This window comes from Bufo bufo, chromosome 1 (genome assembly GCF_905171765.1).
Source record: "Bufo bufo chromosome 1, aBufBuf1.1, whole genome shotgun sequence".
NCBI lineage: Eukaryota > Metazoa > Chordata > Amphibia > Anura > Bufonidae > Bufo > Bufo bufo.
The window spans coordinates 45,803,221-45,808,774 of NC_053389.1; the positions used below are offsets into that span (position 1 = coordinate 45,803,221).

Here is a 5,554-nt window from a genome sequence, read left to right on the forward strand (position 1 = left end):
CACAAGGCCATCCTTCATATAAGATAGGGCCGGGGGCTATCCATAGTATTCAGTATATTGGGCAGACTAGATGGGCCAAATGGTTCTTATCTGCCGACACATTCTATGTTTCTATGTTTCTATGTCAAGTTTTATGGGAGGAACTGCATGAGGAGTTCATACCTACTCCGAATCAGCAGAGATGGCTTCAAATTTTAAAAATTTTTTTATGAGGTGTGTCAATTTCCGCATTGTGTCGGCGCAGTGGACGAAAAACATATCCGTGTTATAAAGCCACCAGGTACCGGATCTGAATTTTTTAATTATAAAAAGTATTTTTCAATTGTTTTAATGGCCATCGCTGATGCTGAGTACCGGTTTGTGGCAGTTGATATTGGTGCATATGGCCGCACCAATGTTTTAATGATTTTTAAAAACTCTTTCATGGGACGGAGCGTTTACAATCGGCAATTTGACTTTCCACCTCCTGAACCTATGCCTGGAACCGACAGTTCACCACTGCCATACGTCTTGGTGGGTGATGAAGCTTTCCAAATGTCTGGAAATCTGATTAAACCCTACTCCAGCCGTGGATTGGATGCGACAAAACGCATTTTCAATTATCGGTTAACAAGGGCACGAAGAATGGTCGAGTGCACCTTTGGGATCCTTGCCTCTAAATGGAGAGTTTTTGCTAAACCGATTCAGTTGAAGATTGAAACTGTAGACGAAGTGGTAAAGTGTGGGGTAGTTCTTCACAATTTCATACGGACTAAAGAACCCGCCATTGAGCGAATAATCGAGGACAGCGAAATGTCTAGTATTGAAAATTTTGGACCACGTGGTACTGTGGCGGTGTCCACCATGCGTGATTCATTTGCTGCCTACTTCAGCTCAGATGCTGGACGTTTACAGTGGCAGGACCAGAATGTTTAAAATTGAATTTTTTTACTATTGCTGTTTTTTTTCTCCAAAAAATTGATCATTAATAAAGTTTAATAACTTTTTCAAATATAGTAGTATGGTGTTTCTTTATAAATAATTTATATTATTTTTGTAAAAATATCTTATCACCGCATGAGTAGCCACTATCATTGGCTGGCTCCCCAAGCGGTGTGAGAGCATGTCAGGCCTTTATCCACCACACCCTCTCCCAACGCCTGTAGAGCGACAGTTGCAGTATCGCTCCACAAGCGGTGGGAGAGCATGTCAGGCCTTTATTTTTTGATAAGTTAAAAAAACACAAGGACACATAAAAACTTTTAAAATAATTTTACAGAATTTTATAAAATAAAAATATATATAAATAAAACAATATTAATATAAAATTTCAAACAAAAAAAAATTACAAATCCTGGTATTGAGGATTTGGAGGAGGAGGTTTGGGGGTGGAAGGCAGTGCACGGCTTGATCCCTCTCCACCTTCGTAAGTTCTGGTGGAGACTGAAATGTGCGATGTGGGAGGAGAGACAGCGGGAGTATGCAAACGGGATGGGGGATTGGGTGAAGGAGTTGTCTGAGCCAGCGAAGAAGGAGTGGTGAAAGTGGATTGTTGAAAATAGTTAGGAGGAGAGAGAGAACAGTGTTGAAAAGGCTCGGGGGTTGTAGAATGGGGAGGTGGTTGAGGTGGACGGGTTGGAGTTTGCGGAGGTTGGAAGGGGTGAGGAGGTTGGAAGTGGTGAGGAGGTTGTGGTGGGGGATAGGAATGGGAGGGGGGATAGGAATGGGAGGGGGGATAGGAATGGGAGGGGGGATAGGTTGGTGGTTGGGGGACGGAAGTTGTGCGGTGTCTCAGATCCCACACCGCATCCTCCACCCTACGTCTCAACTCCAACACCTGGTCGGGCGTGAAGTCCGCCACCAGCTGATTAACTGACAGCCAATAGGGTTGTAGCGGGCCCGGCAGAGAAAACTGCGCCACACACTCCCGCAGACTTCTCTGCTCGGCCTCCATGGCTACAATCCTATTGCTGTAACCACACAAGGTCTCATACAAGAGCCTTGTGAGGTCTTCGTAATCAGCTTGGCGGCTTCTACCGGCCCTCTGGCGACGCATCAACGCCTCAAAAAGTGGCGCCATAACGGCCATTGTTGCGTCACCAGAGGGCACCAGTAGAGGACGATTAGGGTCCTGACCAGGTGCTGGAACAGGTGGAGAGGGATCCGCGGGTGGCAGCTCAGCAGGGACCGCCTCTTGATGACCTTCACAAGGAGGTTCTGGCGCCCGAGTACTGCTAGTTGTTCTGTAAAATAAACAAAAAAAAGAAAAATTAGCATGTTTTTAAAATTTCAACATTTTACCATTTTTTTTGTGATTTTTTTTACTTACCTTCGCAGCTCTAGGGTTCTACGTAGGAACCCTAGGGCAGCCGCATAGCGGTACGGCTGCCGGCGGGTTCCGCCAGACCCACTCGGGCGATTGACCTCCTCATTGTAATCTTTTTTTTTGTAGCGGTCCCTTATTGAGCGCCATCGCACCATGACTGCCGTCTCTGAAAAATATAAAAATAAACATTACTTTCAAATTACTGGCATTTACCAAACTGCAGCCCTACTGCTCTTGCAAAACTAATACTCCCAACATGCCTGGATAGGGCATGCTGGGAGTTGTAGTTTTGCAACAGCTGGAGGGCCGCAGTTTGGATATGACAGAACTAATCAATTTAAAAAATGTAAGGATACTTACTGCAATCTTCCTGTTTGCCTTCACTGAGGTCGTCCCAATCAGTCAGCATTTTGCTGCAAATCTCCATCCACAGACTCCGGGTCAGGTGATGGTCTGCATGGCGGCGGTCGGTATGGTCCCAGAGTGGGACGCGTTCCTCCACCAGATGGATGAGGAGTTCATTGTCTATATAGAAACCGGATAATTCCTCCTCATCCGTTCTGGCAGAGGCCCTTGAACCCTAAAAAAATAAGAAAATGTATTAATTTAAAAAAATAATTTAATAATTTACACACATGATATAACAAGATTCAATACTGAGATATACTCACACGTCCCCGACCGCCGCGTGCTCCCCGGCGCCTTGTGGGTGGTTGCTGACGACCTCTTGAGGCAACAGTAGGATTAGACTAAAATAAAAGAATATCAATTTAATAACCATAAATTCTAAGAATTATGAAAAAACACAATACATTTTATTTATTTTTTTAATTACCGATTCATGGTGTCCACCCCCGACTTCCTCCTCTTCCGCTGTCGGAGCTGGGCCGGAATACCTCTCCTCCGTTGACGATTGCTGTAAAAGAAAAAAATAATAATATTTTGGACATGGATGGGATAATAAAATAAAACTTTAAAACATGACATACCATTTCCAAGCGAACTCGTCGCCTTGGAGGAGAGTTCCCGGACTCACTTGAATAGCCTATTGAAACAATTAAAAATAATTAAACAATTGATTTTGAATCATTATAAAAAATCCTTAAAAAAAGATACTTACTCGACATTTTTTTTTAAATGTATTAAGTTCAGGTCTTTCGCCCAAAAAATATAACCTAAAAGAAAAATGAGAACAAAAAGATGAAAGTTTTAACACATTAATATTAAACAACAGTACCACCTTACTACCACCCCCAACATCCACCATGCAGTCACCCCAGCCAGCTGCTGTACCAAAGAAAAAGCACTTGGGACTGAAGCTGGGGTGACTGCACGGTGGGTGCTGGGGGCAGCATTCCCCAGGGGACTACCACCCCCAGCACCCAGCATGCAGTCACCCCAGCATGCAGTCACCCCAGCATGCAGTCACCCCAGCACCCAGTATGCAGTCACCCCAGCATGCAGTCACCCCAGCACCCCAGCACCCAGCATGCAGTCACCCCAGCACCCAGCATGCAGTCACCCCAGCACGCAGTCACCCCAGCACCCAGCATGCAGTCACCCCAGCACCCAGCATGCAGTCACCCCAGCACGCAGTCACCCCAGCACCCAGCATGCAGTCACCCCAGCACGCAGTCACCCCAGCACCCAGCATGCAGTCACCCAGCACCCAGCATGCAGTCACCCCAGCATGCAGTCACCCCAGCACCCAGCATGCAGTCACCCCAGCATGCAGTCACCCCAGCACCCAGCATGCAGTCACCCCAGCACCCAGTCACCCCAGCACCCAGCATGCAGTCACCCCAGCTGGGGTGACTGCATGCTGGGTGCTGGGGTGACTGGGTGCTGGAGTGACTGCATGCTGGGTGCTGGGGTGACTGCATGCTGGGTGACTGGGTGCTGGGGTGACTGGGTGCTGGGGTGACTGCATGCTGGGGTGACTGCATGCTGGTGTGACTGCATGCTGGGTGACTGGGTGCTGGGGTGACTGCATGCTGGGTGACTGGGTGCTGGGGTGACTGGGTGCTGGGGTGACTGCATGCTGGGTGACTGGGTGCTGGGGTGACTGGGTGCTGGGGTGACTGCATGCTGGGGGCAGCATTCACCAGGTGACTACTACCCCCAACATCCACCATGCAGTCACCCCAGCCAGCTGCAGTCCCAAAGAAAAAGCACTTGGGACTGAAGCTGGGGTGACTGCATGCTGGTTGCTGGGGGCAGCATTCCCCTGGAGACTACTACCCCCGAAATTCAATTGCTGCCTTCTACATGCATCTACTATGTCTAGGACATAGTAGATGCATGTAGTCGATGTATTTAAAAAACAAAACACACACTGAATACTCACCTCCAATAGCTGAAGAGACGACCTGTCCTCGACCTCTCCCGCACGGGTTGTCTGTGGAAGTTCGCGCCAGCCAAGACCTTCCTACTTCCTGGCGCAGGTGCAGACGCAACTTCCGGATCCGTTGTTGCGTCGTAACAACTGAAGATTTTAGGCCGGATCCGGATCAATGCCTTTCAATGGGGTATTATTCCGGATCCGTCGATGCGGCAAGTGTTCCGGATTTTTGGCCGGAGCAAAAAGCGCAGCATGCTGCGGTATTTTCTCCGGTCAAAAAACGTTCCGTTCCGGAACTGAAGACATCCTGATGCATCCTGAACGGATTTCTCTCCATTCAGAATGCATTAGGATAATCCTGATCAGGATTCTTCCGGCATAGAGCCCCGACGACGGAACTCTATGCCGGAAGACAATAACGCAGGTGTGAAAGAGCTCTTACATGAAGTACAATGTGTCACGAGAAAACAATCTCAGAATGGCTTGGATAAGTAAAAGCGTTCTGAAGTTATTACCACATAAAGTGACACGTGTCAGATTTGCAAAAATCTGTCTGGTCACGAAGATGCAAAATGGCCCGGTCATTAAGGAGTTAAACTCCTCAGAACACCTGCTGCCTGTAATTACCTGTGTGTAATTAGCGGGGGCCCAGATGAGATTTCTGGGAATCCCCAGATAGACGGAGCGGGCAGTTTTTCCATAAAGTGATGTCATACAGAGCGCTGCTCTAGGGCACCACCTGCTCCCCACTGATACCTGGGGAGTCCCACAGAGGTGCCATCCAGTGTTATGTCCGTAAAGTTTCACTATAAGGCCCCTTGCAGACGAGCTAGTTGCGGGAAAATGCGCAACGGATGCGTTGCGGGAAAATGCACGATTTTTCCGCGCGAGTGCAAAACATTGTAATG

The 5,554-nt window shown here is 47.8% G+C and overlaps 1 long non-coding RNA gene across 1 annotated transcript; it reads right to left on the minus strand.

The window, feature by feature from the left end:
- Positions 1-2,750: 2,750 nt before the first annotated feature.
- Positions 2,751-3,170, minus strand: LOC120994107. The gene is made up of 3 exons (XR_005777334.1): positions 3,141-3,170; positions 2,977-3,054; positions 2,751-2,885 (listed from the first exon to the last, which is right to left on the minus strand). It is a non-coding gene; the product is annotated as an uncharacterized LOC120994107 (long non-coding RNA).
- Between the last annotated feature and the right edge of the window lie 2,384 nt (positions 3,171-5,554).